Here is a 14,308-nt window from a genome sequence, read left to right as displayed (position 1 = left end):
ACGCGCATTCCCAAGCTCCTCGATGAGCATTTAACATACAGCATAACAGCCTCAAATATAAGTTAATATCAGCTGGCCTATACTTGAGTACAACCTATATGCATATTGAACGTCACTGACTCTTTATATAAACCAAGAGAAGAACGCTCTGGAACAGTCGTAATACTTTTGTGTTCAATTCATATGCATGGTGCTGGAGCTTAATCGAGGCATTTAATTAATTTAGAGATTTACTCCCAGTAAAGTTGTCCAGCCCAGCATCCGAGATCGATGCGACTCAAGGCTCAGCCTCTACACTGTGAGTTAATCAGGTAAAACGAAACCAAAATGAGGGTCAAAATGAGTCTAAATGATGAAGCTGGTCACATGACTTAACTGTACTTAATTATACAAAGTCTTAAATGTCTAGCTGAGGAGCAGTGCTGATATTTAGTCCAGTTTGTCTCTGTTTGCATGGTTCAGAAAGACTGTCAGCAGTTGAAGTCCAAATGACTGGTGACGTGATGAGCACAGTTTTTCTAGATTGAAAAAAACCATGTTAGAAAAAAAGTGCATGTTTTTTTTTTTTTTTACTCTACAGATTCCATAGAACATTCAATTGAACTGAAAGTCTGATGAGAGGCTGAATTGCAGAATGATGTCATCAAAATTCTTAATCCATATTGGTGTTAGAGAGAGACTAAACAGTATTCATAATAATAGTATCAATTAATCATTTGAAGTACAGAAGCATTTTTTTTTAAAGATTGAAAAATTGTTCTCTAAATAGGAATAATCAAATGTTATTTTTCAACAAGGCATTGTTCCTGCCCTAACTGCAAAGACCACCAAGAAGCATCTGGAGAATAAGTCCATCTGGGTCATGTCTTGGCTTCAGATTTTTAATGAGTAGTAGTAATTATTCTACTGCTTATGTCATGATGATTTATGACTTTGACCTTTGACCTTTTGACAGGTTGAACTTCCGGTGACCTTATGATGGATGGGTTGAACTTCCGGAATGAGTTCAGGGGTTAACCTATGACCGTTTCCCACGCATCGATCATGTGGTTTTGACAGAAAGTTTTACCCTATTGACCTAGTTAGTACTAAATTATAGTTTTTGACGGCTAGTTTAAACGGTAAAGGAAACACTCCCCACGCATCGATCAAGTGGTTTTGACAGAAAGTTTTACCCTATTGACCTAGTTAGTTCTAAATCATGGTTTTAGGAAACCCTCCCGATGCATCGATCATGTGGTTTTGACAGAAGCTGTTTGAACTTTGTGTCAGTTAGCTTGTTTGAAGTTTGTGCCAGTTATTACGGCTTCTCCCCCCTCCCATCACATTCCTGAGCAGTGTATAAATGGGATCGGTGTGTTCTACGTTTATATATAAAACATCCTATAATTTATGTAATATTTATATAATTTATATAATATAATTAATTATCATGCTAAGGTTGAAAAACATTTCTGTTATTTCACATTCATATATAAAACATTATATCATTTATATAATATAATTAATTATCATGCTAAGGTTGAAAAACATTTTAGTTATTTCATATATGTGACATTTTAGTTATTTCACATTTATATATAAAACATTCTATAATTTATATAATATTTATATAATTTATATAATATAATAATTATCATGCTAAAGTTGAAAACATTTTAGTTATTTCACATTTATATATATATATATATATATATATATAAAACATTATATAATTTATATATAAAACATTATATAATTTACTAAAACAATTAAAGGTTTAAAACACATTTTAGTTATTTCATATATGAGACATTCAGTTATTTAACATTTATATATAAAACATTTTATAATTTATATAATAGAATTATCATGCTGAATTTGAAAAAGAAAAACATTTAAGTTATTTCACATTTATATATAAAACATTCTATAATTTATATAATATAATAATTATCATGCTAAAGTTGAAAACATTTTAGTTATTTCATATATGTGACATTGTTATTTCACATATATATATATAAAACATTCTATAATTTATATGATATAATTAATTATGCTAAGGTTGAAAAACATTTCAGTTATTTCACATTTATATATAAAACAGCCTATAATTGATATAATATAATAATTATCATGCTAAAGTTGAAAACATTTTAGTTATTTCACATTTATATATAAAACATGCCGTTCTTTATATTCTATCTTTTATATAATATACATAATCTGAAAGCAATTTAAATAAGGTTGAAAAACATTGTGTTCTTTTAAAAAGGTTATACATGAAACGTTTATAAAAAATATACCGAAACCGACTGTTTCAGATAAAACAAGATCCATTTTTAGGGGGCAGAAGAAGCTGTTTTCATATCAGCTTTGATCCTGACCCTCTGTGTCCCACTGTCTACGTCTGCACGCTACAGTGCACACTCGTCCGAATTTACTACAAAATCACAATATCTTCAAAGCCATTGCTAATTAAAACTAACGTATCTCACGCAGGAGTACCGTGTTTTGACAGTTTTCTGACGGTTCACCTATGAATTACGGTTGGTGCGCGGCTAGCATCTCTTGTACCCCTCTCTCTCTCCCTCTCATACATTCATTCGTCTCCAAGTCTTATTTTCTTCTTTTAATGAATATAAACACATTATACATTCGCAAACAATATAAAACAAAACATTTACATTAGTTTTAGTCATCACTAAAAATATACATTTTACCAGGGAAAAAATATATAATTAAACAGAACAAAGAATATGGTCTATTGAGGAACCCGGATGTGTCGTTGACACAATTCAGTTAAATTCATTTCACATTAATCGTTGCAAAACATTTTCTATATTATATTTAAAACCTTTTATATCCATCTTTATATCATATCTTTTTCAAAAAGCTGTTTAATTATTTATTTTAACCGTACACCTACAGTACCACCACACACTAAAATGCTTCATGCACGTGCATTTTTTTAATTAAATTTCGTTTTTAGTCGATCTGAATTATGACTACCCTATACATTTAATCATAAACCACACGTACCCTGTTATATCGCTATAATATCCATTCCACTATATATATGTATTCTGATAAACCAAATAAACAAGCGGACATACGCATGAACATATCAAGTTAAAAAGAGACTTATCTCTATTTTAAAAAATATGAAAAAATAAATAAATAAAATTATATATGACAACGTGTTACTAAACCAGAACACACGTTTTAAACAAGTATTCATCATGTTTATAAAACACATCGCAGTAACAGACATGTTACTAAACCAAACCAAATCATTTATCATACATTTTTAATCATGTATTCAACATATACTTATAACACCAATGTCTGGGGGAGGCCAAAATACCTCCAGTCACCCCAAAACCCACTCAGACTCCAGGGGTTAAAGAATATGGAAATAAATAATTATATAATGACATCATCATCCTAAAGCAATTCATTAAACAAAAAAAAGTATAACTTAAAAAAAAGATCACTTATTTTAAATGTGATAGCATAGTATATAAAATAAACATTTCTGATGATACATATAAAAAATATCCCTTACATTTTTTTAGACCGGGGAGAGATGTCCAAACATGAATGAAATATCCCAAAATAAAATAATACGACTTAAAAAAATAAAGTAAAATGTTTAAATCATAAACAGAATCTCACAGGTCCAAGTTGGGGTATTCTCCTGTATGTGAGACCTGAGGGGGGTGCTTCCCACACCCCGCGCGTGGCGAGGGTGGAGTTCCAGACCGCATGATCTAAGCCAGAGGGGTACATTATTTCAAAGTTAACATTAATGTAATGTTTGAATAATCAGTACCCTCACTACATCTGATGTAATTCATTACATCTGTTTAAATGTTTCTTAATTCAACAAAATGATGATATATATTACCTAAAATATTTAGATTTTTATATAATATTATATAATAATTATTTATATCATATCATATATATAATTATATTATATTAGATGCGTTATGCATTAATCACTTTAGATTCTTCAAAGTTCTTATTTTTTGCATGATCTTCAAAGTTTTTAATACCATCTTTCTGTCTCCCTCTCCCTCTCTCACACGGACACACACACACACACACACACACACACAGACAATGAAACATGATGCCAAAGTCTTTCTGTATGTTTTAAAAATAAAGCTAAAAATATTGATTTTGCTTTAAATGTATGCTACATTTGTTTGTCGCAGCATAGACTGTGAAGTTTAGATGAAGTTGATTGATCTTTTAGAAGAATTCTTTCAGAGAAAGACCCTCGATCGTATTCACCCATTAAAGACGGTTCAGGAGAGATAGGTTTCTGGACCCACGCATCCTAGAGATGTAATTTATGTGCGTTGCTACGGTCGTAAACCTTTCACATATCTACGGTACTTTCAGACACAGAGCAGGAAAGACATTTGCAGGGCCTCTGTTTAACCGTTCCAAAATACCTCCATTTAAAAGCAAAATTAAAATATAAAAATGACCGCCTGTACAGCTGTAGTTCTATTTTATATTAAAAGTATCCTTACTATCCATATTATATTCTTTATTTAAAACGATATATTTAACCGGCAGTATCCCCCCAACGTGTTTTCCATCAGTTGTTTGGCCTTCGGGCTTTTTACGTAGTGCTTTTCAGTTACTGTAAGATCGCTTTACACTAGTGTAATGAAAGTTAACTTTTCTTAAAGTTTATAGTTGTATTTTACTGTATCCGCATCCTTCTATCCTGTAGATTGTATGCGTACTGTAAAATAACAAATATACATTTTGCTTAAAGTCAGCAAAATAATTACACCTACAATTTGAAACATGTTTAAACACATTGTGTGTCACTAAAGCAAGGCACGCCGTCTATCGTCTTATTTTTTTTAAATAACCTGATGACCAGCATTGTTTCTTCATATAATGTATGCCCCCGAGTGCTTTTCTCACACGAGTAGAAAACTCTTTCTCTTTGGATGTGTTTGGCAGAAACATAATTTCTACATCAGAAAATTTTTTAAATGTACGACTGAACTTTTCTCATTCGACAGAAATACTATTTTCAAATTATTTACCCGGCCTATGACACTCGGTGTAAATGTTCTTACCTAGAACAGAAAACATACGCTTTGATTATTTTGTAGGCATCGTGTAATGTTAAATGGTTTACTAAAAAAATTAAAGCGCCGGCAGCTGTGATTTTCAAAATGAAAGACATGTACGAGCTAAGGATGTGTCAACTATTATCGTCATTTCCTTTTGACCCGGATAATACGGTAATTAATTTTCTATGCGAGTGACACAATATACAGTTCTCATACTATTGGTGTAAATAGCCGTGCTAAAACATTTATGACTATTTTTGCAGGCCAGCAGATCATGTCAAGGGTGTTTCACATCTAAGAATCACAATGTTTTGTAAATGACATTTTTCTTACACCTCGAGATTTAACCGTATCAAGATTTTGGGCGACCGTTCGCAATTTCATCATTTCGTCATCGTAATAGGAATAAATGAAAATTAAGAAATTAAGTTACAGTTTTTCTCTTCGAGATATTTCTTTTAGCGCAACTTCGTGTCTGTCCAAAAAGTGTGATCGCATGAAGCATCGACGCAAAAATGAAGTCTAGCTGTTTTACACTTAAAACTATTACAACATCAAACGTTACACTCGTTTAAGTTTCCACACTCTTGTTGAGATACATTTTTTTATCCATAACCTTTCGTGTATTCGAGCGACCAAATCACTAAGAAAGACAGTATAGCAAGAAAACTAACGTTTACAACGCATATAGAATTCAGAATACAATCGTTAAAGTATTTATTTATTTTTTTTTTATTTGTAAATGATATTTTTATTACTCCGTTAGATTTAGTCATCGTGTTCGGCTAGCCGATGACACAATTCACATTCTGTTTTAAGACTCCTGTAAGTTCGTGCTAACTCTCGCGTGGGAAAGAGAGCGGGGTGAGCGCATTCTATTCATTTAAGAAAAATTATTAAACATTTGCCCAAACTTTTTTATTATTTTGACAAAACACAACACGACGACATTAAAGAATGTTATCAGTTCCTACGGCCATCTTCTTTGATTCAAATAAAGCAACATCTCTGGTGTACGTGTGTATGCGCTAAACATCTTTGCTTTTCCACTTCTGACAGATTTGTTAGATGGGCTACCGTTGTAATACAAACACATTTGAGAACTACGATGTTCTCACTTTTGTAACGGTTATAGAAAAATGCCATACACACTTTTGCATTTCATAATTCAGTGATTTTAGCTGTAATGAGCACATGAGACAAAAATTGTCAATGTGTGACTCGTAAACATGAATAATTTTATTTATTTATTTATTTTTACCAGAGATAGTCGACCGATCTGTTGACACGTTGTTTTGCAGTTTTCTGATGAAGAGTTTTCTCTGACCGCGGTCAAACATACACTGCCTGTTCATAGGAATTTTACAGCATAAAAATATCACCCCTACATCTAGAGCTCTTGTTCATATAGCCGATGACGACGTTCACATTTTACTCGTCGTACTCGTTTCAACATTTCCGCTTGACATTAAAGAGTAGACCTATGCGTACGCCCCTTCGGTCGTAAGCATTATCATCTACCGCGTGCTGAGATTTTTCTGCTTTGTCCACTTTTGACGGATTTGCTAGAGGGACTATGTCACCTCGTTGTAACGTGATTACGTTTAAGATCCATAAGATTGCACTACATTCACCTGAAAAGGTTATAGACATACTCTTTTATACAGGAAACACGTATCAGAATAACAAATACCTAATAGTGAAATCCAGTATTCTAAACTATTGTGAAAGTTTTAATGCAACTCTGTAAATAGCTTTTTTTTTCTACTACTGTATACATTATTGTTTGGTTGTCTTTGTACGGTACTTCAATCAATAAACCACTGTTGATAAGTCGTTCATTTAAGTGAGAGACGGGATGATTTTGACTGTTTCAGTCATTCATCGTGTTTAAGGTCTGATCCGGAAACTGCGCTACGACTGGAACTGCGCTCTGTCACGTCTAAATAACCCGTTGTTCTTTAAGAAAACACGAGGCGAGCAGTTTCTGACATCTATTAATTCACTTCATTTTTTTCACAACCGCAAATGTTTTGTTTAGCATACATATTAGTTTTAGTCAGTTACATAGGCATCACGCATGAAGTTTATAGTTATTTTAAATAATTATGATAGAGTTACAGGTTTAGGTTAGTGGGGTGCCTGTAAGCGGTGAAAACTTCAAGCATCGTAGACGACGGTGTTACTCAAACAGCCCATAGCGTTATCTTTTAACAAACTATTGTATTGCGCGTTACTAAGACAAAATCTGTAACAGCGTTCATTAATATGTTGAAATGAAAATAAACATACAAAACTTTATAATGACCGCGAGTTTAGTATAGCCTAACACCGCATAGACAAATGTTTGTTCTAACTCTTTCGCCCTAAAATTGCGAGATTTCTTGACTTTGCCGTGTTTAACGGACTCTAGATCTCATCACGCCGCAGCGAACTGTAAACCACACACTTTCTCATCGCATTACGCTAAGAAACTGCACATGGTTAAAGCTATTACACCATAAACTGTCTAAAGTTGTTAACGTACAAGCCGAGTAAGCTATTTCTACAAAAAATATCATTGCACTAGTTTTTTTTTTTTGCGTATGATACATCGTTCAACAATACTTTTGCACACTCATTCGACTGTATTTATTACCACCGTTCTCACGTTCCTGCTGTTCATAATGTATATATAATGCTTCAATGCATTCATATTTATATACTGTATATACTCCGATCGATATTGTACGTATATAGCAACTACACTGTACTTTCTGTATGTCATAGCTTTACTTACTCTGCACTTTTATGAATATAAAACACTATATTCTCACGCTTCTGGTTAGATGCTAACTGCATTTCATTAGCTCTGTACTTGTACTCTGCATAATGACAATAAAGTCGAATCTAATCTAATCTAAACAAGTACAATCGTACGCTTCCAGGACTTTGCTCATTCTTTCTGTTTAAATTTGTTTAAACGGACTTTCACATTCTTATTTTCACCAACTAAGTGTAATTTCCTAGGCCTCGCGGATTGTTTTTCTAGTTTTGCCGTCAACCCCTTTGTTCATACGCAGCGATATCTCTGTGAATCTGCTTGATTTCATAAAATATTTTATCTCTTACGTTATATCATTATACTATCCTAGTTTATATCAGATACAAGTTTGTTTCTTCATATTTCTCGCGAGTCAAACCCTAACCAGGGCCCTTCACCCTCCTCCGCTTTTGTGTGCAACACCCCCATTTCAACAACCAACCAAGCAACATTTGATACGTAGAAACAAGACCGCTCATTTTTATTTTTTGTTCGAATGTACAGAAGATCCGCCACTACTTCCTCGTGACTACGGCTAGTCTTTATTCCCTGTGAGCGGCTGACCTCATAAACTCTGCAGTTATCACAGGATTTTTTATGATCCGCGAACATCTTGTCAATCAAACTGCAACATCTTGTCAATCAAAACATTATCTACGTGGACTGACAGAATCGGCTTCAGCAATCAAAACGATCAAAAAATTGCACAAGGCCCGGATAGTCGTGGATTTTAAAAACACTCGGTTTACGTCTTGGAATAAATTCTGAAAAGGATGTCTGCCACTAACAGCGCTGGTGCGGATGAGCGAGTGGAGTGCGGCTGTGCCGAAGGAAAGATGTGTCCTGTAAAAGCCAACATAGACTCTATGTTTAAACAATGTTACAGAGAGCAAATGATCGATCTGATGCGTAAAATCATAGACGATGCGTCTGATCCGAATCATGATTGTACGACGGATTCCAAGCGCGTAACAAATCTCAAGAAAGAAATGGACGTTGTAAGAAGCCTGAAAAATAATCCATGGCCCGATTTGTCGAGCTTGTATACGACCAGCAAGGCACCGATTTGTGTAACGACCAGAAAGATTCTGTATGTGACGGCCGAATGTAGCGACGAGATGTACATTAACGAGACTCTCTGTCTTTGTACGTGCATAACGGATTTGTGTGTGATGTTAGTCGCTAAACATTATGGGTTCGCGATACATGAAATTATTGAAACCGTCGTCAATTTCATAATAGAACAAAACTTGAGGGCCTGCCGAGATTTTCTTTTCTGGCTAGATAACTTGTGATGTCATCACTATTATTTGTAATAACAATTTGATCACTTTCTTCATTACTTCATTGTATGCATGTAAATTCAACACTGTATTGTTGAAATAAAAGTTTGAATCCCTTCACTGTATATTCTTTCACCGAGTTAATTTTTTGGATTTTAATGATTTAGCATACGTCCGAAGAGACTTACAAATGAGTACACAGTCGTGGATACTCTAACGGGGTAGAATGGACGGGAGTAGATGTAAGAGAAATATGAAGAAACAAACTTGTATCTGATATAAACTAGGATAGTATAATGATATAACGTAAGAGATAAAATATTTTATGAAATCAAGCAGATTCACAGAGATATCGCTGCGTATGAACAAAGGGGTTGACGGCAAAACTAGAAAAACAATCCGCGAGGCCTAGGAAATTACACTTAGTTGGTGAAAATAAGAATGTGAAAGTCCGTTTAAACAAATTTAAACAGAAAGAATGAGCAAAGTCCTGGAAGCGTACGATTGTACTTGTTTAGATTAGATTAGATTCGACTTTATTGTCATTATGCAGAGTACAAGTACAGAGCTAATGAAATGCAGTTAGCATCGAACCAGAAGCGCGAGAATATAGTGTTTTATATTCATAAAAGTGCAGAGTAAGTAAAGCTATGACATACAGAAAGTACAGTGTAGTTGCTATATACGTACAATATCGATCGGAGTATATACAGTATATAAATATGAATGCATTGAAGCATTATATATACATTATGAACAGCAGGAACGTGAGAACGGTGGTAATAAATACAGTCGAATGAGTGTGCAAAAGTATTGTTGAACGATGTATCATACGCAAAAAAAAAAAACTAGTGCAATGATATTTTTTGTAGAAATAGCTTACTCGGCTTGTACGTTAACAACTTTAGACAGTTTATGGTGTAATAGCTTTAACCATGTGCAGTTTCTTAGCGTAATGCGATGAGAAAGTGTGTGGTTTACAGTTCGCTGCGGCGTGATGAGATCTAGAGTCCGTTAAACACGGCAAAGTCAAGAAATCTCGCAATTTTAGGGCGAAAGAGTTAGAACAAACATTTGTCTATGCGGTGTTAGGCTATACTAAACTCGCGGTCATTATAAAGTTTTGTATGTTTATTTTCATTTCAACATATTAATGAACGCTGTTACAGATTTTGTCTTAGTAACGCGCAATACAATAGTTTGTTAAAAGATAACGCTATGGGCTGTTTGAGTAACACCGTCGTCTACGATGCTTGAAGTTTTCACCGCTTACAGGCGCCACACTAACCTAAACCTGTAACTCTATCATAATTATTTAAAATAACTATAAACTTCATGCGTGATGCCTATGTAACTGACTAAAACTAATATGTATGCTAAACAAAACATTTGCGGTTGTGAAAAAAATGAAGTGAATTAATAGATGTCAGAAACTGCTCGCCTCGTGTTTTCTTAAAGAACAACGGGTTATTTAGACGTGACAGAGCGCAGTTCCAGTCGTAGCGCAGTTTCCGGATCAGACCTTAAACACGATGAATGACTGAAACAGTCAAAATCATCCCGTCTCTCACTTAAATGAACGACTTATCAACAGTGGTTTATTGATTGAAGTACCGTACAAAGACAACCAAACAATAATGTATACAGTAGTAGAAAAAAAAAGCTATTTACAGAGTTGCATTAAAACTTTCACAATAGTTTAGAATACTGGATTTCACTATTAGGTATTTGTTATTCTGATACGTGTTTCCTGTATAAAAGAGTATGTCTATAACCTTTTCAGGTGAATGTAGTGCAATCTTATGGATCTTAAATGTAATCACGTTACAACGAGGTGACATAGTCCCTCTAGCAAATCCGTCAAAAGTGGACAAAGCAGAAAAATCTCAGCACGCGGTAGATGATAATGCTTACGACCGAAGGGGCGTACGCATAGGTCTACTCTTTAATGTCAAGCGGAAATGTTGAAACGAGTACGACGAGTAAAATGTGAACGTCGTCATCGGCTATATGAACAAGAGCTCTAGATGTAGGGGTGATATTTTTATGCTGTAAAATTCCTATGAACAGGCAGTGTATGTTTGACCGCGGTCAGAGAAAACTCTTCATCAGAAAACTGCAAAACAACGTGTCAACAGATCGGTCGACTATCTCTGGTAAAAATAAATAAATAAATAAAATTATTCATGTTTACGAGTCACACATTGACAATTTTTGTCTCATGTGCTCATTACAGCTAAAATCACTGAATTATGAAATGCAAAAGTGTGTATGGCATTTTTCTATAACCGTTACAAAAGTGAGAACATCGTAGTTCTCAAATGTGTTTGTATTACAACGGTAGCCCATCTAACAAATCTGTCAGAAGTGGAAAAGCAAAGATGTTTAGCGCATACACACGTACACCAGAGATGTTGCTTTATTTGAATCAAAGAAGATGGCCGTAGGAACTGATAACATTCTTTAATGTCGTCGTGTTGTGTTTTGTCAAAATAATAAAAAAGTTTGGGCAAATGTTTAATAATTTTTCTTAAATGAATAGAATGCGCTCACCCCGCTCTCTTTCCCACGCGAGAGTTAGCACGAACTTACAGGAGTCTTAAAACAGAATGTGAATTGTGTCATCGGCTAGCCGAACACGATGACTAAATCTAACGGAGTAATAAAAATATAATTTACAAATAAAAAAAAAATAAATAAATACTTTAACGATTGTATTCTGAATTCTATATGCGTTGTAAACGTTAGTTTTCTTGCTATACTGTCTTTCTTAGTGATTTGGTCGCTCGAATACACGAAAGGTTATGGATAAAAAAATGTATCTCAACAAGAGTGTGGAAACTTAAACGAGTGTAACGTTTGATGTTGTAATAGTTTTAAGTGTAAAACAGCTAGACTTCATTTTTGCGTCGATGCTTCATGCGATCACACTTTTTGGACAGACACGAAGTTGCGCTAAAAGAAATATCTCGAAGAGAAAAACTGTAACTTAATTTCTTAATTTTCATTTATTCCTATTACGATGACGAAATGATGAAATTGCGAACGGTCGCCCAAAATCTTGATACGGTTAAATCTCGAGGTGTAAGAAAAATGTCATTTACAAAACATTGTGATTCTTAGATGTGAAACACCCTTGACATGATCTGCTGGCCTGCAAAAATAGTCATAAATGTTTTAGCACGGCTATTTACACCAATAGTATGAGAACTGTATATTGTGTCACTCGCATAGAAAATTAATTACCGTATTATCCGGGTCAAAAGGAAATGACGATAATAGTTGACACATCCTTAGCTCGTACATGTCTTTCATTTTGAAAATCACAGCTGCCGGCGCTTTAATTTTTTTAGTAAACCATTTAACATTACACGATGCCTACAAAATAATCAAAGCGTATGTTTTCTGTTCTAGGTAAGAACATTTACACCGAGTGTCATAGGCCGGGTAAATAATTTGAAAATAGTATTTCTGTCGAATGAGAAAAGTTCAGTCGTACATTTAAAAAAATTTCTGATGTAGAAATTATGTTTCTGCCAAACACATCCAAAGAGAAAGAGTTTTCTACTCGTGTGAGAAAAGCACTCGGGGGCATACATTATATGAAGAAACAATGCTGGTCATCAGGTTATTTAAAAAAAATAAGACGATAGACGGCGTGCCTTGCTTTAGTGACACACAATGTGTTTAAACATGTTTCAAATTGTAGGTGTAATTATTTTGCTGACTTTAAGCAAAATGTATATTTGTTATTTTACAGTACGCATACAATCTACAGGATAGAAGGATGCGGATACAGTAAAATACAACTATAAACTTTAAGAAAAGTTAACTTTCATTACACTAGTGTAAAGCGATCTTACAGTAACTGAAAAGCACTACGTAAAAAGCCCGAAGGCCAAACAACTGATGGAAAACACGTTGGGGGGATACTGCCGGTTAAATATATCGTTTTAAATAAAGAATATAATATGGATAGTAAGGATACTTTTAATATAAAATAGAACTACAGCTGTACAGGCGGTCATTTTTATATTTTAATTTTGCTTTTAAATGGAGGTATTTTGGAACGGTTAAACAGAGGCCCTGCAAATGTCTTTCCTGCTCTGTGTCTGAAAGTACCGTAGATATGTGAAAGGTTTACGACCGTAGCAACGCACATAAATTACATCTCTAGGATGCGTGGGTCCAGAAACCTATCTCTCCTGAACCGTCTTTAATGGGTGAATACGATCGAGGGTCTTTCTCTGAAAGAATTCTTCTAAAAGATCAATCAACTTCATCTAAACTTCACAGTCTATGCTGCGACAAACAAATGTAGCATACATTTAAAGCAAAATCAATATTTTTAGCTTTATTTTTAAAACATACAGAAAGACTTTGGCATCATGTTTCATTGTCTGTGTGTGTGTGTGTGTGTGTGTGTGTGTCCGTGTGAGAGAGGGAGAGGGAGACAGAAAGATGGTATTAAAAACTTTGAAGATCATGCAAAAAATAAGAACTTTGAAGAATCTAAAGTGATTAATGCATAACGCATCTAATATAATATAATTATATATATGATATGATATAAATAATTATTATATAATATTATATAAAAATCTAAATATTTTAGGTAATATATATCATCATTTTGTTGAATTAAGAAACATTTAAACAGATGTAATGAATTACATCAGATGTAGTGAGGGTACTGATTATTCAAACATTACATTAATGTTAACTTTGAAATAATGTACCCCTCTGGCTTAGATCATGCGGTCTGGAACTCCACCCTCGCCACGCGCGGGGTGTGGGAAGCACCCCCCTCAGGTCTCACATACAGGAGAATACCCCAACTTGGACCTGTGAGATTCTGTTTATGATTTAAACATTTTACTTTATTTTTTTAAGTCGTATTATTTTATTTTGGGATATTTCATTCATGTTTGGACATCTCTCCCCGGTCTAAAAAAATGTAAGGGATATTTTTTATATGTATCATCAGAAATGTTTATTTTATATACTATGCTATCACATTTAAAATAAGTGATCTTTTTTTTAAGTTATACTTTTTTTGTTTAATGAATTGCTTTAGGATGATGATGTCATTATATAATTATTTATTTCCATATTCTTTAACCCCTGGAGTC

Source organism: Carassius carassius, chromosome 36 (genome assembly GCF_963082965.1).
Source record: "Carassius carassius chromosome 36, fCarCar2.1, whole genome shotgun sequence".
Taxonomy (NCBI): domain Eukaryota; kingdom Metazoa; phylum Chordata; class Actinopteri; order Cypriniformes; family Cyprinidae; genus Carassius; species Carassius carassius.
Note: the sequence above shows the minus strand (reverse complement) of the source record.